This window comes from Streptopelia decaocto, assembly GCF_964273445.1.
Source record: "Streptopelia decaocto genome assembly, chromosome: 3".
Lineage (NCBI taxonomy): Eukaryota > Metazoa > Chordata > Aves > Columbiformes > Columbidae > Streptopelia > Streptopelia decaocto.
Genome location: NC_138656.1, coordinates 58,339,150 through 58,365,989, shown reverse-complemented (window position 1 = coordinate 58,365,989; position 26,840 = coordinate 58,339,150). Strand labels below are relative to the sequence as shown.

The 26,840-nt window shown below is 43.6% G+C and overlaps 1 protein-coding gene across 4 annotated transcripts in view; it reads right to left on the bottom strand.

Moving 5' to 3' along the window:
• Nucleotides 1-26,840, bottom strand: part of HIVEP2 (HIVEP zinc finger 2) — a 105,501-nt gene that overhangs the window by 33,870 nt on the left and 44,791 nt on the right. For 3 of the 4 annotated variants that reach the window (XM_082048930.1, XM_082048928.1, XM_082048929.1), the window contains exon 2: nucleotides 19,189-19,286. The gene's annotated coding sequence lies outside the window, so the exon portion shown is untranslated. Of the gene's footprint in view, nucleotides 1-19,188; nucleotides 19,287-26,840 lie in introns of those variants that run through there. The other variant, XM_082048931.1, reaches the window with a different exon arrangement.

The following is a 26,840-nucleotide window of genomic DNA, read 5'->3' as shown; positions in this document are numbered from 1 at the left end:
GAAGCCACTTGCATTTCACATGAAAATATCAGTGTCTTTCCAACACTTTTTTGAATGACCAAATGTGCTGCCTCTGACGGACGCCCTGACCTGGGGAAGAATTACATAGGAAGACATTTATAGCATCTGAGCTTGCATTTGTTTTTCACTCACACCAATTATTATACAAGCTTATTTTAAAACCTGTCATTGTTTACCAAACCCTGTGGTCACCACATGTCAAAACAAAAACAGATGCATGCTAAACATCAGTAGTATGTTCTTACCATTTCTTTTCCATTTTTTGCACCCAAAGTAGAACGGTCCTTTGTGGCAGTTTTAGTTCAATCCATTCTGACCACTTTGTTAAAGTTTAGCTGAGATCAACTATTAAGCCCCAAATCCTATATATCGCACAGATGTCACAACAGTCACTACTCTGCAGACAAAATGTTTCGTTTTGACTAATGACTCAATACAGGCATTTTGCTGTAGCAAATCTAGTCACTTAGCATTGCCTCAAAACTCTGATCACTACAGTAGTAATACAAGTTACATTAATTAGACTGCACATTTTAAGGGTGCTGCTATCTTTACAACCCTCAGGAAAAAAAAAAAAAAAAGTAAAAAAAAAAGTGCTATTTCAAATTAATCTGGCTCAGCTCTAAAAGGAGCAAAGCTCTAAAAGGACATTTTCAGGGCTGACAGTCTACCAAAAGGGAAAGCAACCATTGCTCAGGTCTAGAAACCTCCAGACATACTGGGTTCTCGTTCTTCTGCATCATGATTGGCCGACTCCACCAAATATAGCTTTTTTTCCATTGTCAGAAAAGGAAGTGAAATCAGCTAAAGATCTGGTCCAAAAGCCTCTTGGGTGTTCGTGATACATCAATGACACTTGCACACTACAAGCAAAAGAAAGTGTCAACACACAATCATAGAATGAGTTAGGTTGGAAGGGACCTTTAGAGATCATTGAGTTCAACCCCAAACATCTCCTAGTCCAGCCTCCAGCATCCACTTTACAGGGGGACAGGGAAATGGACACATGGAGTATACGCGCAAGTATACAGGGCTTCGTATTTGCTCCTTCCCCTCTACTCTGCCCTGGCGAGACCACATCTGGAATATTGTGTCCAGTTCTGGGCCCCTCAGTTCAAGAAGGACAGGGAACTGCTGGAGAGAGTCCAGTGCAGGGCAACAAAGATGATGAAGGGAGTGGAGCATCTCCCTAATGAGGAAAGGCTGAGGGGCTGGGGCTGTTTAGCTTGGAGAAGAGGAGACTGAGGGGCGACCTTATTAATGTTTACAAATATATAAAGGTGAGTGTCACAAGGATGGAGCCAGGCTCTTCTTGGTGACAACCAATGGTAGGACAAGGGGTAATGGGTTCAAATTGGAACACAAGAGGTTCCACTTAAATTTGAGAAGAAACTTCTTCTCAGTGAGGGTAACAGAACACTGGAACAGGCTGCCCAGGGAGGTTGTGGAGTCTCCTACTCCAGAGACATTCAAAACCCACTTGGACACATTCCTGTGTAGCCTCATCTAGGTGTTCCTGCTCCAGCAGGGGGATTGGACTAGATGATCTTTTGAGGTCCCTTCTAATCCCTAACATTCTGTGATTCTGTGAAACTACACTTAAACTAATTAACTACTAAATATTCCTTGAGATAGCTCCTAACACCCTGAAAAACTGCACTGCAAAGGCTATTTTCCTTAAGACTGAAGTACAATGTTTTAGCACTCAGACCACCTAAGACAATTAATCAACTTGCTTATTCAACTGAACTCTTCCCCTTACTTCTCTCTTCCTAACCCCCTCTCAGGATTTGAGGACACCCTGTTTGCCTGGAGATGGTGAATCACTATAAACCAGCAGGCCCACTCGGTTCCTCAAAAGACACAAAAGTAAAAAATAGCTCGTACTAATGAAGCAAGTACAGCGTCAGCAGCCAGATGAGCGTGGGTGATCAGATAAGGGTCTGCTGTTGCAAAGGGCAAATTATTAAGAGAATGCTCCTCCCTCTCTCTCTCTCTTTATTAAGCTTTGTTCTTCCTTTGCTGAAACCAGCCCTCTGCAACGCATGATAAATGACACCTGACAAGATTGACTCCTCCTGTAATTGCAAGTTTCATACCGGCACAGGAAGTGGTGCCTCGCTACAAGCTGAAGGTACAGTGGAGGTGTCACTAAAAAATAAAATAAATAAATAGAGGCAAAAATAAAGCCTAAAAATAGCCAGGACTACCCACTGAGTATGACTGTGTGGGTATATTTAGCCAGTCTAACAGCAACTTTTCTTGTTTAAAAACACAATCTTACCTTTATGCAAAACAGCTTCCTGTTTCTAAACATAACTTGAGAAACTTTAGAACATGAGGGGGGAGAACTTAGATTTTGAAACTGCCCCTTTTTCACTGACATTACAAAAAGATTAAATGTGAAAAGATTAGGTAGATCTTCTACGTGGGTTTTGCATCCTGACTTCCTACGATTAAAGTATGAGAGTTTGCTATTAAAGCATCCTAATACAGCCCACTGGACTAGGAAACAGATTCAGAAGCAAAGCCAGAGCTGTACCAGCAAACTTCTCTGGGGGACAGAAATGAGACTCTGACAGCTGAAGGAAGGGGAACACGTCCTGTGCCAGCATGGAGCCAGCACGGCCCTCAAGAGAAGGCTGCACCCCAGCAGAAGCAGACACATAAGCCTGAAGACTGATTAGATGCAGTTGCACTTTTACAGCCCTGTTCTGCAAGTCTCATCTACTCTGAGGCCAGTTTACATCACTTTACCAGCACAAAGGAGCTTTTAGGAAGAGTGTAAATATAACTTACTCCCATTTAAGGCACTCCTACGCTGCCTAATAAAGTGCCATGAGTATAAATGACTGTTTGGCCAAGTGATACAGCTTAGTATCTTAGGAGCAACATCAAGAAGTGCTTTCAACCACACATTTGAATTTCTGATTCCCAAATACCTGTACTTAGAGGAATTAATGAATTAACTTTAAAGTGCTGGCACTGTACCTGTGCATGTCAGCTGGCACGCACAACAGCATGAGCAGAGACGGGTGCTCAGACACCGTCCACCATCAATTTGCTCCACTTGGCTGCAGCCAAGGACTTCCCTCATGCCCAGAACAGAGGGGCTCGCTCCATGTCCCGTCCCATCTCCATACCACTAGCACTTGCAAGCCGTCCTCACAGTGCCACACTGACCACACTTAGAGCATAAGACTCGACGCACCTTACTGTGTCAGGAGTCCTGACACTTTCACAGGTTTAATTGCAACAGGATGAGCTACAACTATGTTCAGCACAGAAGTTCAGAGATGTTCAACAACCTCTCTTTCCAGGGTAACTTTGTGCTTCTGCACAGTGTGAGTTTTGCTCCCCCTAACCCAAGGGAAGGCAAGTCTGGACCCAAGGACTCTCTTCAGAATGTCTGCAACTGTTTTAAGTCCATTGCTGCAATATTACTACTGGAAGTAATACACGTGCCAACTTTCTAGTGCTCTACATGAGCTGTGCAAGGAAATGGCCTTTTCTACAATCATGGTTTTTCTGTTTAATATCATGACTCCTTTGGCTGATGCTTACATGAGGGTTTCATGTTTCATTATTATGCAGCCTTCCTGTGGGGCTCCAAATACCTCACACCAATCATTCTGGGGCTGTGGTGAAACAAAAACGCACAGGTTTATACCAGAACTTTTCTCTTATTTACAACAGGGGGAAAAAAGCCCACTGTAAGACATTGTCAACTTCACATGAAAGAGTCACTGAAAATGATTATTCTGACATTACAATTTTTATTTTGTTCTGATTTTAAATTTCTTTTAAAGTAATTGAAGTTAATAAGATTGTATTTTGAACATTATATGCAGTGGGAAATAGAGAGCCTATTCTTTTCTTGATTAATTCCCATTGATACCACCATTCTTTGTTCAGCATCATAGTTTGTATTTTCATCCTATGCCTTAGCAGCAAATTTAATAGCCACTGATTTTTTACTAGAATAGATAAACATTGTGATGCAAGACAAATCAGCTGATGATATTATTCTTCAGACAATTTAATTTTCATATGAAATGAGAAGTAAATGTTGTTATAATAGAGGAAATATGAATGTAAAGATAGTTACTAGTAGGTTTAAGTATTGAAGACCATACTCTGGCAGTACATTTACATAATATTAACAGGAGACAGGACCACATACCCGAATAGCTCTTAAGTTATAAAACTAAAAGCATAATGATCAGAACCTCTGTGTATCACCTCAGTCACATGTGGAGCCGAAATTTTGTTTGAGTAACAGTCATATATTCTTATTTTCTTAAGACTTTATCTATCTAAAGAAAAATGTACAAAGGAGAAGATGAAATAAAAAAAAAGAAAAAAAACAAACAGGAAAAAGCATATGAGAAAAATGAAAAATTACTTTCACTGGTACAATTAATACAGTATTTGTTATTACACGTCATTTTCCAAAATCGTGTAGAATAGACTGGCACCTTTTCCCTGAAGCTCTAGATGCCAGAGCAGAGCACAGCAGCTGCCCCTGGCTCCCCATGGACTGAGGGGCGCAGGCAGCGCGGCCGCCCCATCCCAGGGGCTGCGATGGTGAGGTGCCACCTCGGCACCCCTGCACCCACATGGACCTTTGGCCTCTAGGCATTCAGCGGCCCCACAAGAGACATCTTTGACCATGCACAAATTCAGTTCAGAACCAAGAAAGGGGTTCACCGGAAAATAATCTGAGGGAAAGAAATAGTAACTTTTCAGTGGGATCCATCACCTGGGGGGTTTGCTGGACAGCAGCACAGTGGCAGACAGGGCAGGAAGGGGGCAGCCATGGATCATGGCAGAGCAGGGCCAGAGGCTGCCTGACCACATCCAGCCTGGCCCTGTTCAACACAACCTCCCTCCCTCCCCAGGGTCTCCAGGGCTGCTGGGCTTCATTCTCCTGGCCTTCTCTGCTGCCCAGACTGCGATGAGGATCTGCTGGATGGGTACAAAGCCCACCCACAGGGGGTTCAAGGGTGTGAAAACTTTCTGTTTGCAGTGTCACATACCACAATCAGTCATGACACAGGCAAGATAATGAGCAGAAGTAAAATAAAATAGGGGGGGTAGCTCTTATTTTCCGTAAGTTCCTGTAATGGGCTTTCTCCATTGGCCAATATTTAAACCGTGGGTGATGGAAAATTATTTTCTTCAGTGTAAATCAGTATCTAACTTGCGCAGCCACAAGCACGTGGCAGAGGTGGGGAGGGAGCCTGCACTCGGTGGCTGCCTGCACCTCAGGTGTGACAGTGGTTCCATGACAGCACTTTCCACAAAATGAAGGTCTACACTTGGTGACAGCACCACCGATTTCACACCCTGGGTAGGGTGATCCCACTGCGGGCACGGGCACAGAATAGCAGCGGGGTCTCCAACGGGAGCCACAGGAGGGCAGAAAGAAGATACAGCATTAGGTAAGGAGGGGCTGCGCTATCTCACATCTTCCTACATCCTGCCACAGGTCACTTTTCCTGCCGCAGCCCTCCCCTCCCGCCCCTGCGCGGTGTCACTTTCACCGGGGTGTGCTCCCCTCCCACTCACCCACGGGTAACGCACACCGTGATTTATGTCACCTCTCCCATCTGGCCTGGCATCTCTGAGGTGCGAGCAATAGATGCAGTCTACGAAAGGTTAGGATTAATGCTTTATTGGCAATTACAGCAGGCAAGCAGCTCAGCTCATAAAGCAATTTTTCCGTTGTGAAGACCTGTATGAGATATGAGCGGGTTGCCACGGGCCTGGCGCCTGCTGTGCGATGCCATGTATCCCCGCTGCTGGGCAAAAGGGCAGGTCCAATTAGGTGTCTTGTATTATTAACATTCTGCTGCTTCATCTGTTGATCACGTATCCTCCTCTCAACCCCTCTGCGCCCCAGCTCGTGCAACGCACCGACATCCGCGGAGACACTGATCTACCCAGGAAAGCTCTCATGGAAATCTGGTGGAGGGGATGGGACACCTTCCTTTTGCAGACCCAAACAAGGGGCAAAACAGCCGAAAAGTCAAATAGATCACTGTAACTAGGATCCTCAAGCTAAAAGATGAGAAATATGAGATATCTGCCCTGCTGGGAGGAGTAATAATTACAATGTATTATTAACAAAACTCAGGTTTCATCATTAACTTAACTTAGCTTTCAAGAGCTGATCTCATCCTAATCATCCTCCAAATTATATCCAGTGTTGCCCTCAGAGCTGAACCAGTACCAGCAAGGAAGGCTGCTGGTAACTACTACACTGAAGAGAAAGTACGGGTAAAAATGAGCTATAAAAACCACAATCAAACAGGTGCAAAAAATTAAAGACAGATTTTAAGTTGCCTGAACTCAGGGTGATCCCACCACTCAGATCTGATCCCACCAGAAAGATGGAGCCGGTAACTGCAAAGCAGCTGAGAGGAAAGGGCTCACTGTCAACACGTGCTGCATACAGCACAGCTGACGTGACCCTGCTTCTGCAAAGGCTTGGCTCCTCTCCCCTCAGAGGCGTCACTACAGTCACAGCTCCTCTCTTGGATCTCAAAACATGAGAAAGGCCACCTACATGTTTGCTATAATGAAGTAGCCAACTGTCTCAGTCACGACCCAACTGCCGCAACAAAAGACCCTTGTTTGATTTCATTCCTCTACCAAGCTCATCATAAGAGCAAATAAAATCTTCAAAAGCTTTTTCTCAGCCTCTAAGTATGAGATGAAAATGCCATTTTAATTGTGGGTCAGTGAGGTCTGCTTGAGTAAAATAACCCAAATCACTTGGATGCAACAGCATAACAAACATCACCCTTCTAGCAGGGAGCCTAATTGCTCTGGTAGCACCAACAAAGAGCTGCCGGTTCATTAGAGCAAGCTGGAGGAGCTGCAGTTTTCATCTTCACAAGCTGTGAGTATTTGATTGCAGAACCGCTACAGAAGTTTGATCCAAAATTCAGCCTCTGATTTCTGATCAGCAAAACTTAAAAGCAAAGAAGCTATCAGTCTGGTATTTTTCTTCATAGCTTTCTTCAGGGTAACAATTTATTTTTCTCCTTGATCTGTTCAAGAATGCCACATCTAATCTTCAGATAGGATTTGGACTTCTATGTTCTATATAAGCCTGCTTAGCAAAAAAAGTAGCAAGAGCAGAACTGATATGAACCAAACTGCAGCTTCACATGACATCTGGATGACTCCAGCAGCGAGGCGGCCATCCTGCAGCCTGGCTGCACCAGCACCGTGCTGGAGCATGCAAAGGGCAGGGGAAGGCCAGGGGAAGGCCAGCAGAGGCCCAAGGCTGCCATGCTTCCTGTGGGCTGCTCACAGCAGGTTTGGACAGCAGGTGACCAGGCGGAAGGCAGAGGAAGCATCCTATGACCATGTCCAACGGGGAAACGATTTGCTGAATCACATTAAAGGGGGAACGTGCCACCAAAACAGCCAGGAGCTCCCTTTGCCTGTTGCAGCCGCCCCAGGTGCACCTCTGCGCCTCTTCTAGGAGGCCACGCTGCCCTGCTCAGGTTTGTGCTCCCGTCCCCTCCTTCCCGCATCACACAGTAACCATTTCCTTGTTTTACACTTTAAGAATGTGTATTTCTGGTTTGTTTTGGTTTTCCTTTGCAAACACCGTTACACATTCTGAGTGGAAAACACAAATCCAATTTCAGGCAGATACCTGCCGCAGCAAGTCTACCCAGCACAGCTTATTTTCTCAAACTCCGCGTGTGTACATCCACATACAGGCTCAGACATACCTGCATAAAGAGGTCCATTTGCTTGAGTGTTTGCTAATGAATGCCTGGCAGCCAGACAGACACCAGAAGGGCATCAAGTTATTTTTCATTTTTTAAAGAAAAGGTTACTTACACCTCTAGGAACAAAGCATTGCTGAGGCAGCTGTTAAAATGCACCACCCACAGATTCAAATCCAAATCTTAACATTGACATGAAAATTAAAGGTGCAAAGAAGAGTAACCGTTTTTGATCCCCCTTGTTATGCAGTTTGAATCAGCTTGTGGGAAAGTTAATAAAATTATTCCATCAGTGAAATGGAAAGTGAATAAAACCAGTACATTATAAGCCTTCAAGAAAACTCCACATGGGATGCTCTCAGGAAAATCACTCAAACACAATGCCACCCAGTATGCTGAGGGCTTGGGGAGGCTGGCTCTTTGCATCACCAGGACCATGCTCTGCTTTTCACTCGAGGTGCTCGTCAGGACTGGAAACCAAAACCTTCTTTTCTGACAGGTCATGAATTAAATAACTACAGCTGGTTTCCAGGATCTCTTTCCTTCTGCTAGCAATCTCATATAGAAACAATACAATTACTGACACTGTAAATTAGTTCTAGAGGTATCTTTTTAATCACAAAGCTGTTGCAAGGTATCTCTTCTCCAGCAGCATAACAGTGAGTTCAGGAAGCACAGAGCACCTGCTAGCATTAAAAGAAGAGCACAGCTAAAACCACAGGTCTCAGTTGTTCAAATGATGCCTGTTACAGGAATTTCATCTATGCTAACACCCTGCTAGAGCAGTCTAGGTAATAAGAGAAATAATAAACAACAGGGAAAAAGTTAAAGGAGCACTAATATAAATGGGAAGGCATTGCTCACTGACATTTTTAAGCCCCAGTAGCATTGATACACTCAGGAACAAGACTGAATTTATAGCAAAGAGTGAGTGCATGACTACACTAAAAAGTTTTTATTCCAAAAGATGTCTACATTCCCTGAAAATAAGGGTCACGCTGCTGAAATTCCCACTAGTCCAATACTTTGTTTCCTCCTTGGTTTCCTTTTTTCTCCCTACAGGGAACTGAGCTGCCTTAAGATTATTTTTCTGTGATTTTCAGCAAAAGTATGTGGACAAACACTGAGGGCACTGAGCCCACAAGAGACTCAGCCTTTGTCTCCCTTGGGAAGTGGATACAATGCCAACTTGAGTGGACTCTGAATCCTAGGTTTAATTAGAGAGAAGGTGAAACCAGGTGAACCTACCTCTTGCTTAAACACTATTCTTTCCTCAGTATCCCTCTGTTCTCCAGAAAAATGGTCTTCTCCCTGTTGGTGACCATTTATGCAGACACAGGATCCAAATTCTTTCCCAGTGTGTCCTCACCATCTGCCTGTCGTTTACCTCTCTATTGACAGCTTCCAATAAAAGCTTCCTTTAATAGAGTTGTCCTGACTCACAGGTGGGGGGGAGGAAGCTGACCTCGCTTCAGCATCAGGAGTCTGACGCATTTGGAGAGGCTGTGGTTTCGGGTCTGAAAGAATTCAGCCTTGTTTTCAACTAAGTTTTACAACGTTTAACTTCCAAAATATCGCCCTATAGCTCCGTGTCTGTTTGCGACTTGATGTTGTTTAGTGGTTTGACTTAGCACTATTCAGGGCTTTAGCCATACGCTGGCAAATTAGCAGGACTCACCAGCAGAAGAGTTTCTCAGAAACGCAGCCACCCAGGCTCCTGGCTGGCTCCACCTCTTGTCCACCCACTCCCAGTTTCAGACATTTCGCATTCCAAAACTGGAAGTGTCTATGCAACATAAGGTCACGTTATTGCACAATGCGCTCTGCTCCTTCTAAGAGCCACTGCATCCTCAAAAATACATCAACTCTAACAGCAAGAGACCTGTTTACAGTGGATTTCTAACTTAGTGGGAGTATTTTATCCAGTAATCTTGTAACAAGGACATGAAGTGCACGACTCTTCCCTACATTTGGTAAAATTGTTACCGAGATGGCATTAATTTAATACTTCCACATCAGCATTCCTTCCCCTTTTTAAATTTTGAGGATTAATTTTTACACTTCCCCAAAATATTTCTGTGCTAGATAATTATAGGACACACTAAACAGAACAATTTTTGCCTGTCTTAAATGCAGAACTGAGGCCATTCATGGCTTTTGTAACACAAGTGTGAAATCCAACTGATTGTAACCAGCGTAGGTTTTGCCATTTTTTTTTTTATTGCCAAACGGTCTGAATAATTGCTAAGATCTCTCCTTCACTTAGTCTTTACATTCTAACAGGTGAATGAAATCTCCAGTTTCAATTATAACTGAAGAACACTATTTCTTTTAGCACAGGGAATCAAAAGTGAGGTGGGCTTTTTTTTTCCCCAAAAAAGACAGTACATGGGTGGAAATGGTGGTATCACATTGTGTTACCTTTGAAACTGTATTCAGCTTTTCAGTCACAATTAAGTCTTCCCTGTTAGCATGGAAAGCCTATCTGGCATTCCCTCAAGTGCCAAGGAGTTATACTGGTATCTGCTAAATGTAATTTTTGACATATTTAAATAAAGAATAAATGACCAGTCCGTAGTCTACATGTGCCGCTTCTTCTCCTCTCAGTTCAGATCTGTCACCTTCATCCTCAGCACTAGGGCAACTGAGCAGTGGGGAAGCAGAAGGATTCAGGACTGGAGGGCTCCCAGCACCCTCTGGTGAGAACTAAGATGCTGGCAGGGCTAATGGCTAAGGCAGCTCTCAAAAAGCCCTCCTGATTTCACAGCCAAGCAGGTTCTTCATAAGTTGTCACTCCTGTCCTCCCAGAAGTGAGAAGGCTCAGATCTAGCAGTCAGCATTCAGAAATCTGATTCAGGCTACCCAGTGAAAATTACGATGGCCAAAGCAAACCAATAACAGAGCAAGAGGGAGAGAGAAATAGAATCCTACGAGAGGAGCGGAATGAGGGACAGAGGAGGACTTTTGAACTTATCGGTTTCATTAGATGCACTGGCACCATGCTCTGCTGTAGGTAAGGGGAGCCCAGGATCTTCATTCTGAGTCACTCATTTGGAAGATATAACATGATTGAGAGTCAACTGCCCTTCCTCTCATGGAAAAGATACTTAAAATGGGGCTAATGGTTTAAAGCTACTTAGCTCCTGTTCAGGTCTCTGATTAAAAGGTTAGACTGTAATATTTAACCACAACTCCCATGCCTTTCTGAGGAGCACAGAGAAGGCTGCCTGAGGGAAAGTCACACATCTGCCACGCAGCTTCCTGTGAGCACAAGGTGCAGAAATCCATGCCAGCCTTCAGCCTCATGTAGGTAGCGAGCTTCCTCCAGTGCAGTGGCTGTCACGCAGCGTGCTTTTTGGTACAGCCCATTTCCTTCGGGGGGACGTGTTTCCCTTGGGGACAGCAGGAGCTAGTCCTCTGTGTGTGCCACTAGCCATGACCATCAAATCTGTCAGCTGGTCACCATGCAATACAGCCAAAGGTTTAGTGCTTTAGGAAGAACTAGCTGCATGTCTAAATGAGAACAGGATGGAAAACCGATGAGGGATAGCATGAAAAAGATTCATAAAAGTCTGGTGACACAGTACCCTGAGGAGAACAGAGCATCTACTAATAATCTTGGCGAACTATTCAAGCTGTTACTTTAAAGAGTAAAAGCGGTGTGTGCATTCATTCTTTTCTAACCTGCATCCATAAGAGGTCACTGTGTGATTCAGTGAATACCTTGGTGTCAGCAGCATTCCTCTCTCCCTTCCCATATGCTCAGCACCAGGTGCCCAGTCACCTACAGTGATGTCCCAGCCACCACCCAGCTGCCTTCCATAGGCACAGTTAGGGCAGGCAATAAAGCAAAACGTGTGTGGGAGTCCTTCAAGAACTTTGATGGTGTGACCTTAGCCAACTTTCCAATCCCTTAAATATGCTTACTTTTTATTTCCCATTAATCTTAAATGGAATTCAAGAGTTTTACAACCCCCATAGACGTTTGGAATAACCAGTAAAAAATACACAAAAATTTGGGAAACTGGCAAAGGTACAAGCTCACAAATGGCCAAGGTTCCTCTGGTTTCCCAGAGTTTAGGGCCCCTATTTTAGAATGTTTCACTATGACATTGCTTCTTCAGTAGTTAGTAGACTTATTCACATGGGTGACTACAATACAGTGTGGGCCATGAAGGACTGTCAATGTGACCTGCCCACAGGAACTTGTTAAGCATCAAGTTTTTGTACTGCCATTTGCCATGAGATGAGAGGGAATAATAGGCAGGCACAACTTAATGGCAACTGAAATGGTTTTAGCTCAGTTCAGCTAATCAAAGATCTTCTCCATGAAGTAAGATGACTTAAAGGGAAGTATTTAATTCAGAGATCTCCACTGGAAAACAAAAAAATAAAAATAGCAATATGGAGATTTTCCAGTGGAAAACTTGTTCTTGTAGAAATTCTGCTTTCAATTGACAAATTGTTTTTATGGGAAATTCCTAAGCAGCTGTAGGCACAGCTCTCATGCTGAGAAGTTGAAAAGCAGCTCATGTCTGACCCAGTGCCCCCAGATTTCCCACATCAGATAAGCTGCAAGAACAGAGCCCTCATCTCTCCCTTACTCCCATGCACACCCTGCAGCACACAAGTGTTCCCACCACAGGCACGACAGTATATTGACTGCAGTGCTGGTACACACGTGGTAACGGATGGAATGTTTGGAGTATTAATCTTTTAATGTCCCAAATCAAGATTAATTACAGGCTCCTATATATAAGCTGTTCCTAATGCTCTGAAACTGGTAAAGCTGCCACTGACTTCAGCAACAGGTTTACCTGCACTAGGCACTGTACACTTGGGAGAGTCTTCAACAAAGCTCCTCACAGTAGACTTGCACCAGACAGAACTTGGTCTAGACTTTTATGTGATTGGTCACGGATCATGGATGTAACTTCATTGTTGTTGTTGTTTTACACCGGCTTAAACTCATCAATAAGAACTACAGACTCCACAGCTAACATTACAGAGAGTAGGACAAACATTTTTAGTGAGCTTGCTAAGGGTCTTCTAAATTTGCAGGAGAAACATTGAGTAAGCGTCTCCTCTTTGGAGGGATAGTAGAAAAGCACAAACCATTCATCATAATGCATCTTCTATCAACCACTTTAGCATGAATCATCTTACTGTGTAAACAGGCTAGAAATCATATTTATGGTAGGGCTCAAAGTATCTCAGAGATTCAGAGGAAGAAAAAAGCTATTAGACTAGGCAGGCTTGTACAACTCCTTGCAGTCCAAAAAGAGGTACTGAGCACCTAAATTGTTCACCTAAAAATTTGCAGTGATTTACAGTAATTCTGTACCACTGTATTTTCACAGTAACACATTTTTAAACACAAAATAAAATATAGATCCCTGTGAGTAAAATGTTAATTTTACAGACAACCTAGAACTGGTTTTCATAACTTACTCTCAAGAGTAGATCTCAGCCCTTTCTCTACTACCTCCTGTCCCATGCAGCCTGTGTGACAGCGGAGCAGATCTGGCATCCCCCGAACGAAGCTGAGCTCAAACCCAGCGGGGCCGTGGCAGGAGCGGGAGCCCCAGGGTGCCATTGAGGAGGCTGTCGGCAGCTGGCCGCCTGCCAGGTGCTGCGGGCGACGAGGTGAAGGAGTGGACAAAGGCCGCTGCTCAGCTGCTACCGTGACCTTCAGCTACGCTGATCTGCGAGGGGAATGCACCGTCTGGCCACACTCACATTTCTGAAACGCATGCTTTCTTGCCTATTTGCAACACTATGTACTCACATATGATACCAAGTTCACACACATGCGTAGCCCCGTGTCTGTGCTGTGCAGGAGGCTGACAAGTTGCCCTCTACCCCGACCACAAAGCAGCTACTCAGTGACATCAGGGTCACTGCTGCTCTGCACCCACGGAGCACTGCAACCACACGTGCTCACCGAGGCGTGCTGCATGGCTGTGAAAATCACACACATTGAGATCAAACAGCAAGCAAAATGAATTTCATAGATTGGTTAAAAAAATCCTGTGTCTCTCCACCAAAATGAGTCACTCTTTCAGGACATCACAATAATAAAATACAATCACAATGGAAATCTTATTGATACAAGCTTTGTTATTGAAGCAAGAAGAAGGGCATATATTTTCAGAGTCAGACGCTCGAAGGAATATCCCATGTGCTAGATTAGTGTAAGAGGCCTCTTCCAGCATATAACAGAGGGAGCTGTACTACACTAAAACACATATGATAAAAGAAGAGGGCCCAGGCTCTTCTCCATGTCCTCCGCATACCTGTTACTATCACACAGCTGCTCTCAAGTCTACAGTTTCCTGTGCAGTACAAACTGCATACCACTTCCCCTACAGGAAAAAAAAAAAAAAAAAGCCTTGCTTGTTCTTAATTGACGATGGAAATACTGTCATATTTTCCACTAGCCAAGCTTGAAACCATTACTGAACAAACCTGCATTAATTTTTCCACAACATTTTGCAGAAATGTCAGGAAACAGCTGCACCAGAAATGATTAACTGTCTTTATCACTAAGGCTTCGTTGGCTAACTTCAAATAGTATAGGTTTTCTTCTTTCAAAATTCTACATTCAGTTATTTTTTTGTTATTCTTCAGTTGGCTGTCTCAATACACAACTTTCTCTTCAAAAGCATCTGATTACACAGGTCCAGTGGCGTACAGACATTTTACAACCAGTGGAAGAATTTGTACAGTTTGGAGCCACATACTTCTAGGAAAAGATTGCTTCCTGCAGATTGCTCAGCTGTGTCTTTCTTGGATCAAATTCAATGAAATTCACAAGTTGCAGTCAAATTGTATTTGCCAGTCAGACTGAATTCATTATGCTGACATAAACACTTCTTGCTGCATTTTCTTACTCCTTTCCTCTCCTGTCCTTCTCCTTTCCTCTCTTCTCTCCCCATACTGTCTTTGTCACCTCTTCTTTGAGCTATAGCATGTGCCAAAACTTACCATACAATGCCCTGTACATTTTCTGGCAAAAACAAGTGGAACAGTATACATCACCATTCCAAACATGCAACCACTGAGATGCTAGAAGGCTTGGTACAAAGTAAGAGTGCAGCCATCTGGAGATAACTGCTAGTGTGGATCTGAAATTCCCAGCTGGCTGAAACTCTGCAGTCTCAGAACTTTTTAGCAAAGTGTCAGTGAGCAAGAGATTCAGCTCACACAGATTTGCACAGGGCTCTGGATATTATGTAATTTTTCAAAAACGTAAATTCTTCAAATTTCTGACAAGAACAGAGCAACAAAAAGCAAGATTCACAGAAATACCTTTAAAGACCAACAAATATTACGGTTTCTTTTTTATCTTTTGAAACATTTAATTTAGCATTACTACAGCATGGCATGTTACAATAATTCTGAATATATGTCACTGGCAGACTTAAAACAGCAGCTGTAAGCCTTGAATGTGTAACCTTGGCATAGTCTGAGACAGAGGGAAATATAGATGTGAATATGCATATACACATACTAGAAGTTACATAAAATTAATCACATCAGTGTAATTTAGAGTTTATTACCTTATCACAACCTATCCCTAATAAAAGGTAGGTTACTTGCAGAAATGATACAGCTACATAAATACAAGTTTATCCAGGTATTATAGAGGAAGAATCCTTCCTGCTGCCTGTAACTCAAAACAATCTGCATTTCGTGCTTTTTAAAGGGGTCCCTTCCACAGCAGCAGGCATTGCTGCACATAATCTACACGCAGCTCTGCTCAGGAGGAGCCAGCCACTGCTGACTTCACCCAGGGCTAGGTCAGCTCCTGAGCATCCTCATTGCCTTCAGCAGGTACAGCTGGCAGATTCTGGCTCAGAATGCCTAACATAGGCCAGCATTGCTATTTCATTGGTGCAGGGCTGGCTACAAAAAAAATATCTCTTTTTAAATTACTCTACCAAGATATTTGCTTAGATAGCAGAAATTGCAGTACACTATATTCTACTTAAAATACGCATGAATATATATGGGTTCTATTTACAAGATATGAAGTACTGCCAAAAGTATCAATTTTTTTTTAGGATTCAATTTTATAATATGCAACACCGAGCTTCTCCTTCACGATATCCTTATCTGTCTCTGTTCTAGTTTGAAAGCAGTAGCTTGAGGTGCCAGAGGATTTCAGGGACCGTGTCCTTCCAATGTACAGCATGTTAATGCACTGCCAGCTATCATGGCTGCACAGGAGATGCACAAAGCACATATTGTGTATGGGGGAAAAATGAAACCAAGCTGTTAGATTTCATTAACCGAGTCCTGATTTTTACTGGGGAGAAGGGTGGGGGGAGTGTGGGGGGGAAAGGCTCTGAAATAAACAGAATCAGAAGATAAACACTGAACCTCCTCGCCAGCAGACGGGTGTCGCAGGTTCCCGAGGGGACAAGGGCTGGCAGGCGGCAGCTGCGGCAGACGCAGCCTCTTTTCTTCCAGACCTCGACCGGTGGCCCGGGGCCACCGCTGCTGCTGCCGCCGCCGCCTTCCCCCGCCCCACTGCAGCGCGGAGAGCGCTGGAGCCGCCGCCGGCCCCGCACACACCGCCCCGCAGGCGCGCAGCCGACAGCCTCCCAGGCGCGCACCCGCCGCCCCGCAGGCGCGCACCCGCCAGCCCGGAGGCGCGCAGCCGGCAGCCCCGGGCACTGCGGCGGCCGCGGGCAGAAGTTCGGCCTCGGCGGCGTTTCGTGCCCGGGGACTGTGGGACCCCGCAGCGCCCATTTCTGGCTCCTCCGGATGTTCTCGAGTCTCTTTCTGCCCACCCCAGACTGTCAGAGAACAGCAAATGGATCTGCTGTCCCGGCACCCTGCTCGGCCACCTCCTGGACTTGGAAGAAGAAACACGTTTTTCTCTCTCACTAATAGCAGGACAAGAAATGAGTGTTCTTGCTTCCCCCAGTGTTTGCGCATCCTGAACTCAAACCACCATGAAGACGCAGCCTCCTGTTCACACCATCAGCAATGAGCAGCAGGAGCTAGGGGCAATGTCATCACAAAAACAGAGACCTTGAACTTGCTTCACCCTTTGCACAGTCATTTATATTTGGGCAAAGTGGATAACGGCTCCTTTAGCACTAGGGTAGTGGCACTTTATGCTCGCTCAGCATTCACTTTACCCAGGTATAAATAAATAAAGGTTTCAACTGGTAGAGAATCAGGACCAGCATTTTCAAAGGATTCTCAGCCAAAATGTAGCAGCTAGTCCTTTGCACCGCAGCTTGTGCAATCTCACTCTGCTGCAAGAATCATCCCCTGCAGGGCACCTGGGAATGCTGGTTTGGCAGCATTGCATGCTCTGGTCTTCAGAAAAAATGTGCCTTCCTATTGCCCCATATGTAGCAGTGGAGTCAGACTGTAAGCTTTCACCTGTAAAGTAGGAAGTAATAGGGTTCAGATACTTAATGGGAGCCTTTTATTAGCTCACACAGCATATTTACTATCCTACCAGTATTAAGTGCTTGCCTTAATATCTTTAGCACGCAAGGTAGCAGTACAAATTGTCATAGTTACAATAACATTGGTCTGAACTACGTTGAGGGTATCTATTCTAAAATTCAAATGTTTCAAACAAAAAGGGAAAGCGTGCCATTACTCTGCTGACACATTGCCACAAAGAGTTCTCAGCATACAAGAGAGCCACAGCAATAAGGGCCCAAGGCACAGAAGTACCATTAAGTTCCACACAAATAAAACCTGAAAAATTTATGCTAAAACCCCATTTGAGGGGATGGCTGCCATGCTCTTATGTACCAAAGTTCTCAGTTTTACACTTAAATCCTGCCTGGTGAGTCAGGACATGGCTGGGTTTCTGTACTGCAGAGTATTCCATTACTCCTGCTTATAAATTTCACACACCGTTAAAGCTTCCCAAACTGGCAACAGAGCTCAGAGGTGCATGAGGACAGTTTGTTTTCCTGCTGAACTTTCAACATAAATTCCACGGGATCTCCGGCAGGGATGATGCCTTGTTTTTTGACAACATGTTTGTTGGCAACACCCTACTGACAGCCATCAGTTTGCAACCCCCTCGCCCACCCAGCTCTGATCCCAGGCTGCACAGAAAGATCTCTGTTAGTCCTGAGGGACCGCAAAGGGGAAAGAGTGCAACACAGACGGACACAGCTTCCACTGCAGGGACTGGGAGAGGGATCTATATGATGAGATACCTCATACAGCACCACCCTGGACTGCAGAGTATTTGGGACCAGTTCCAGGTTTGAGCAAAGGTTCAAGGGATAGCTCATCTAAATTTAACCCCCTCCATTTTTTCCTTCAATTCATATATAGAATGAAATGTAGGTCAAATATCACTGACATAGTTCTGAAAAATCTGGGGGGGTTTATCTCAAAATATGTTCTGCATTTTTTTTTAACACCTTCTCCGGTGGTCATAATTCCACATAAGAATCTCCGGTGTCTCCCTTATATGCTCAGCTCCTATGGTTGCAGATAAATCTTGGATAATTTTAAAAAAGAGAAGGCCAATGAGAAGGATCAAACTTTTTCTTAAGTTTTCATTATTTCAAGCCAGTCTCGTTAAATTCTGAGGGCTAACATAATTCTCTGACCATCAAGGATGTGCTAGTACAGAGAAGAGAAGCTTGGCAGTGTCTCAGGTTTCCTCCAGCAACAAAAGTAACTCTGTACTGCACGCAGGCACAGTTTTTGAGACAAAGTCAATGTGAAACCTGTCCATCCTGTGACTACCAACCCAAATAAACCTGGAGCTGCAATGAGTAGCTGAAAACAGACCTTTTCTTGACAAGATAAACTGGCTTCAGAACTATCTGATGCCCTAGTGAGACTGCTGTTGGGGATCCATTACCTTTAAGCTAGCTTGGATGTCATTGTTCTATAGTGTCAGCACTTTCATAACTAAAGTTTATATTTGCCCAAGTGTTCATGACCGAGAGGAAATACTTTAACGGTATTAGCAATGGCAAGATGGTCAAGCAGAAATCACCAACTTCTTAAACTTTAAGAAAATTTAAAAATGAAAAAAAAAGTTTCAGATATCAAAACCCCACCCACCATTTCTTCTGATATTTTTACAAGTACATTTTTCTGTTTATTTATTTAGTTCAAAAAGTGTGCTTCCTGGGCACTTGATGCAAGGACTGCATAGAGGAGGGAAAATGATGACAAATGAAATATGTGGATAAAGCAAAGACAGCAATTCCAAATGAATAAAAACATAACCTGCCCCAAAAGAGAAATGCCTCTGATTTCAGCAAGAGCTGACTTCAGTGGTAACAAAAGGACATGTAATCAGTATTTAAATGTGAGTGACTTCCACGTGAAGCCTTCTGAGAATGAAAAACTATTCACCCAGACCCACTCCCTCAGTTCACTCAAACCTGTTCCTTCTTTGCTCTCCTACCTGGCTGCTGCCGTCAAAGGTGCAAGTGAGTAATAGTTCCAGTCAAGGCAATTGGGTTCACTGCTCCAGCGAATATGGCTGTTGAGTCTCTCTTCCACCTGTTTGGAAAACAAGTATGAAAGACTTTTAAGTATTGTGGTCTATTCAGCCTGCTGTTTGATTTTATAACCTAGTTGACATTATGGCATTGGCTACATCAATACTCGTAAGAACTTCAGAGATTCCGTCACAGTGCTTCGTGATACTTGGGGTGTTCTTCCCTCAGAGCAATGTGGTAGCAGCAATCAGTAGCTCTCCTGCAGTTTCCAGCTGCTATTCTAGCTGTGGGCTAGAATAGACATCAACTAATATATTCCGAGGTAAAAACAATAGATATGCAAGACCAAAAGGTGCATACAACGATATGTTTTCAAACACGATGTATACAACAAGCAGTGTAAACACACAAAGCAGAGAAGTGCCTTTGTAGTCTATTTACCTTTAGGGCTTGCAGTTCCAGGTTTCCTGCCTAATTTTGAAAAGACCCTGCCCAAATCAGAATTTAACAGCACATATTTTTAATTAAATGCAAATACTTTCTTGCTATTAAATCAGAGCAGTGCAATTGTCTTTTTTTCTGCTTCTTTCCTGTCTAGCACTGTGCTCACAAAGTGAGGTCACCTCTAAAACTTCCCTTTCCATATGATGCTAGTCTGTTTCAGAAAAAAAAATTATTAATGTAAACTGTGAAAATCACTCTGCTACTCTGAGAAAGGCCACCAAAAGGCACTTTCTGTATACAAAAGATCTGTTGTGTGTGCATATGCAGGAGTGGATGTACATCTGTGAGTCCAAGGCACAGAGCACCAGAAGACATGTTCGTTAATGTGTTAGAGGCATCAGACGGCTACAGGCTGCCCTATTTACACCTGCAGGGAGGGGGTTATTGAATACAAGGAGGTTACCCTTAATCAGGGCACACAAGCAATGCATCAGGAACTGGAGACTCATATTTAATTTGCACATAATAGAGCTGACTGAAACACCTGCCTCATTAATACCAAGACAACAAACCTTCAGTGATCTTTTAGTGATCACATACTCCAATGGGCCTGGCTATTCTGATTTTGTCGAAGACCAGTGTGAAAACACAGACAATCACAGTGTGCATTTTGCTCAGGGCGCTTTCTTCCAGACTTCCCTCTGTGCTTGAACGCCCACACGAGGTGCCACCCCAGGTGACGTGACAGGGATGGGCAATGAGTGTGAGCATCGCAGGGTGGATGTGCTCCTGGACAGGGCAGCACCCCAGGGGAACACACGGTCCCCAGAGCGAAGTGCAGCTGGTGTCACCCCTTCTGCTCTCTGCCCTGGCCATGACGCTGGGCCCCAGCTGACCACCCTGAGGGGGCAGTCAGTCCACTGCAGCAGGAGAAGGTGCCTGTTCCTCAAGGGCTTACAATGTCATGGCAGAGGAGCATGCCAGAGGACTTGGACAGGAAAATCTCAAACATAGCACACTGGACTTGCAGATCTGTGCCCATGGCCTAGACATACTGGCACTGAAGCCAATAGCAAACCTTCTGCTTCCAGCGAATGCCACAGCTGCCCAGGCTGCCCCATACCCAGGGCAAGGCCTGTCCACCACGGGGTGGGTGACACGCAGCAGTGCCACCGCTAGCAGAGCCGTGATGTGAGCTGGTGGAAACAGGGTCCCAAAACATGAAGGGTAAAGCAGGCCTGGAACTGGTTTGCAATCAAAGACATATGCTTATGTTTTTTTTTGTTTTTTTTTGTTTGTTTTTTTCCATAATATTTGCTATTGGCAACAAAAACAAATAGCAAATGTTAAGTGTTACTGACAATGTCAACAGTGGTCTATACAAGCAGCTGAGTATATAAAATAATATATGCTCTGGTTCAAGATCATGACACTTTATCACAACAATATACAACTTCCTAGGAAATGATCTGAATGTGGAGCCAGGAACTACTTCTGAACCCTTGAACAGACAGGGCCCAATACGGTTTTAATCTGTGGGTGAAACCTTGGCATGACTGGACTCAAGGGCAAAACCCTTTTGAGCAGGGCCAGTATTTCACTCGCTATTTTTACAACTGTCCTGAGATAAGTTCAACTCGAAAAACAAAGCAAAGCAATAAAGAAGTCTTGAGTCCTTATTCCCCCGTCCTTCAGTAGGACCCAGGGGTGCTCTGGATTGCAGCTCTCTGGTGAGGTACAGACACCTTCCAGCCCCCAACCAGGTCGCCCTGGGCTTTCACAGGCCTGACTGGCTTTAGTGATGCTGGCTACACTTGCACACAGTTATTTTTAATTAACGTGCACTGTGAATTAGTTTACCTAATCCACAACCTGCAGACAAGGGTCTTTATTCTCATTTACACTAAATGCTCTCTGTAGCACGCTGGCAGGAGCAGAGGTGACTTCAATGCAAAGAGAATGAAGCCATTAGTAAAATATGTCATTTATGAAGCAAAATCACACTGCTGCAGCTCCAGCTTCAAAAAGAATATTTAAACTGAAGTCCACGAGGAACACTATGTTCTATTTTCCCTAATTTATTTTTTAGCTCCTAACTGATAGGAACCAGCATCTTCCCCCTCGCTGTGGTAACCTCACTGTCTTCAGTGGTGTTCCTGAAAGCATACTTTAGCCTCTGATCCAAGCATGAAAGACTGCCCTGATTTCAGTGACAGTTAGATCCATTTCTGAGTCTTTAAGAGGCTTAATCGCTGCTTACAATTAGGAAAAACACTATCCAGCACAAGATCTGGTTAAGGGTAGTAAGATTTTGTCTGCTACTGCCTCCTTACTAACCCACCATCTTACAGAAGCCCTGGTGCTAGCAAACAGGATGTAGTCTGAGGGAACAGCCAACCTGCACAGTCTCTAATGAGCCCAGATAACGCACGTGTCATCAAACAGGATTTTACTGCCCAATTAAAGCTCCCAGAGGCATTGTTGCGATACTAAACCCAGGAACTTTTCATTTGTTTTTATCACCACATTAGTAAAATTTGTGCAATCCTTGGTTCTTTGGCAGCAGAAGCAAACAAGTGTGCCTTCAGCGACTGCCCACCAAGGACAGACAGCAATGCAACCACCACTGCTGAGCATTTGCTAGTATTTGGTCTTATCTGGTCACAACTCGCTTTATCTGCTGCCGTTGTTTGCCAGCCACGGAAACTAAGATTAAACAAGCACATCAGAAGAGAAATGAGAGTATGAGAAGCGTGGCGTGTCTTACTGCTTGGAAGAGGTTTTTTTCAATTTGAACTTTGTATCTCAGACACTCCAGGATTAGGACCTGGCAACACACAGGCAGAAGGGCTCTGATAATAACTCCTACACTGCCAGATTCTCCCTTGGCAGCTACCATCATCATTTTGTCATGGTAGAACTACACCTTCAGTGGTGAAACCTAAATGTAGCAGTAGGCATTGGCATCATCTGACCATAAAGATTAACTCATTTCATGGATCGATAAGAACAAGGACTTTTTTTTATATTACTTTTTATGTATCTGTTACACTGACGCTGCAAAGTCAGCTGGAGGTAGAGGGGCGACAGGAAGATATGTGTGTGCTTCACAAGGTAAAAAATACCAGAAGTCTTCTGTGTATTTTATTCAGAAACTGAAGTTTAAGGAAAGCAATTGGATAATATTTTACTGCTAATTATTTGAAGGTTCTGAAATAGCACAATAAATGGGTGAAATTGCCTCAAGAGTACAAAGGGCAAGTAAAGCCATGCCCATGTTACTCCTTAACTGGCTTGCAGCAGATCGCATTGCAGCACAGACCGCGCCTTGCCATGGTTTGTGAATTCACCTAAAGCCTCAGTTTGAACAGGTCAATAAGAAAGCCACGTGCCATTTAAATTGCAGCCAAGGTCCAGGATTGTATAGGATAATTCGTACCAAAGAAGAGCCAGGCAATGCAGTTAGAAAAAAGCGCATGCTTCTATAGCATACTACCCAAGGGCTTGAATTCATGGCTGGTAACTCAAAGCAGTGAGGCTATATGCAAATCTCTCACTACTCCATGGGTCCAAATCCTCTGTTATACATGCTTTCTTACTCAATACAATGAATTGACCATTCAAGCTTCTGTACTGTGGTATGCAGAGACTGTGAACCCAGTCTGTGTGGATTTTCTAATGCTCTCTTTGCTCCATTTCTCCTTTTCAAACACAGAAAGTCTGGAGAACTCTATGATCTGTAATGGGAGAAATAAGAAGTCTAAAATTTGCTTGATTGCAGCTCTGATGCATTAAGCTTCAGGCATCAGTGTCAGTCTCAGTACTTTTTCTCTGAATGGGCAATATTTTACAGTTATCGTTCTCTAAACAAAGCACAATTTATTATACACACAATTTGATAGCTCTGGCAGCTAACTCCAGAAGTAAAACCATCTTCCTACTTAAGGAAGGTAAAAGCAATGTCATACTTTAAATTGACTTCATATGAACAACAGCAGAACAAAATCATCTGAGAAATGACGTCCATGTCCTGATCAAATGCAATCACACCATATGCAATTGAATTTGGAAAAAGTGGAAGGAAATTATTCCCATTACTTTACTGGTGTTCTTAATGTGTTCACACAAATCATCCATGAATACATGAATTAAAATACTTAGAGTGTCTCTGCCTTTGCCCTCTTAATTCTGGGTCATTCTGGAAGCTCTTGGTACTGCAGAAATGTGTTTTCCTACAAGCAGTTTAATGAAATTAATGGCCCAAATCTTGAACTACCTCCAAAGTTAAAGGGATATAATTTACTTTTTTAATCAAATGTCTCTATGCTGTAAACATTTTTGTCTTCATCACTAAAGCAGAAAGACATTTGAAGCCTAATTTATTTTTCAGTATTTATGCTTTTTTTTGCTTCCACATTTTTCTTAATAGGACTGTGATAGCCCATTTAAATTTTCTTTATTCGCAGCTTTTCTTCATTTGATATTTTGGTTCCTGCATGCTAGCACCATGTTGCAGATCTGCATGCAAAGAGCACCAAGAAATCTTAGTAAATTTTTTTCCAATTTATACATGCATTAATTCATATGCATACATACACACACGTATGTATGCATTTGTGTGTATGCATGTATGTGTATGTACACATATTACAGAAATAAAAATAGTCATATTTACTAACATGTGTTATCTGAGCTCATCTTATTGTCTCTTAGGCACTGCAGAAAGTTAGCAATCCAGACAAAATTTACCTAAAAGCTATGTCATGCCAAGTGACTTTTGGAATGTCACCTATGAACTTTGTTTGTTTACTTTACACATAGGTGGATGACTTCATTAAAATGAAGGAGATTATTTCTTCTTTGGATCCTCCCTACATTATCTTCTCTATCCCCAAAGCCCACTCTGCACAGGATCTTATTTTGCTGCCACTGCTGGAACTATGATTTTGGGTTACTTTTTCTTCAGCCAGGAGCTAAATTAGCAAGAGCACATCCTCCTAAGTATAGGTCCGTAACCTCACTGCAAATAACAGTTTGGACACTGCCAGCTGAGATGAGTGCTCTCAATAACCAGGTTTGATGCTTCTAGACAGTGGTCAGGCTGACAACTGACCCAGCGTCCATATACACACATTGCCCAAGCCATTCATCTTGCCTGCTGCTGCCAAGAGAAGAGGGGCTGTTTGTGCAGGCAGCTGGCAGCAAGATGCGAGTACATATGGAGATCCTTCAAGAGTAGGCAGAGAAAGTGGAAATATCAAGTCTCAGCTGAACCCAAGATAGGATTCCAGGTAAAGCTCATGCTCTACCAGGAGTGTCAAACTCATTTTCACTGGGGGCCACATCAGCCTCATGGTTGCCTTCCAAGGGCCGAATGTAATTTTAGGACTGTATAAATTAACTACTCCTACATTTATACAGTCCTAAAATTGCATTCGGCCCTTGGAAGGCAATCACAAGGCTGATGTGGTCCCCAGCGAAAATGAGTTTGATACCCTTGTGCATCCAAACAGGTTTCAACAAAATCACCATGAGGAACCTCCTACACTGAGTGCCTTGGCTTTCCTTCCCTCTTTGCATGACTAAGCCTGCTACAACACCCATGCCTTGGGAAAAAACAATACAGCCACGTGCACAACAAGGAAACTGAGGCAGAGCCACTGGTAGCAGCCAAGCAGGTGGGCTGCAATGCAACAGGTGTCCTACAAGCCCAGGACAATCACTTGAGCTGTCAAAATTATCTCCATCTCCACGGAAAGACCATCTCAAGTTCGAGCCCATGGCAGAGTGACGGCAGCAGCGCTGGACAGTTTCAGCATTAGAAGAAAGCTGACTTGCCCCTGACAAGCTGGCAACTGGTCAGACCTGCAGGACACCAGGAGGGAAGCGAGATGCTTGCGAACAACAGAAATTTGTCTGTGCAGAAAATAATCTAAGGACTTGGGGTCTGCTTAGAGTTTTGGTTGTTGTTACCTGCAAAATCTAAGGCAACATTTTCTATAAAATAAAACTAACACCTCAGTGAGACTGGTGTTAAGTCAAAGACAGACTTTGATGCGCTCTGGATCTACGCCAGCTAAGCTGAAATCATTCTCTGACACTGTGCTCCTGGTTGCAAAGACAGTTTGTCCAGCACAGGGTACACTACTGTCATTTCAGGTTGGCAGCCATGATAAAGCACCATCACTGGTAGCTGATCGTTTGTCTTAAAAATCTGAAGGGGCCACAAAAGCACCTCTGACCACACACTTTGTTAGCACTTCTGCTGGACGTTGTGCAATTTCTTTACAAGGAGAAGAGTGTTCCACCTCACTATTCCTTGTTATTGCCATGTCTAGACAGGGAGTGTTTCAAGTGTCCTCCTTCCCAGTACCTCCTCGCTGGTCCTCCAGGTCTAGAGACAAACAAGAGAAAGGCAGCAGTGGGGTCTTTGGTCCTCCACAGTGAGGCAAGATCCCTCTGCACTGATGTCATTCCGCTCTTGGTGTGCGCTTAGTAAGACAGTAATTTGTCATGAGCGTGGGCCCTATCCATACATGGCAGGCTGGAGGAGGAATGACCTCAAACTCCGCTTCTAATCCAGGGGGCGTTGCCAAAGCACAGTGTTTGAGTTTGGTGCATGAAGTGCAGAGATATTTTCAGCTCCTGAATCACACTTTTGGCTCCTCGGCTAACTTGAACTTCTCCTTAGTTTTGTTTGCAATTTTTCACCTTTGCAATCACCATTGGTTCTCAGAAAAATAAAATGAGCTGGTACATTAAAGAAAAAAAAAGCCATGAATACAAAGATTTTATCATTTTCATTTTAATAACTTCTATGTTATTATTTTGCATGTATGGAGGAGTGGAATTTAACAAATTAATAATAGATTAGTGGCGCATCACAAATGTCTGGTTTCTTTATTTCAGGTTCTAAATATATGCTATTAAATGCTGCCAGTGAATGTTTTCTAATGATTTTACTGTCCAACACAAGAATGAAACAGTCTGAAAAATGAGGCAGTTCAGCAGCAAGTAGTTAGCCTGGATACAGCTATAGAATACCTTTTAGCTACATATTCCTATAGCTGAAGCAAGAATGTTTTGTAATACTTGTCCCATGAAACCACACTGACTTGAAAACAATTCACAACCATAATCTGAAACTGGCATTAATGAGAAAACAAAACCT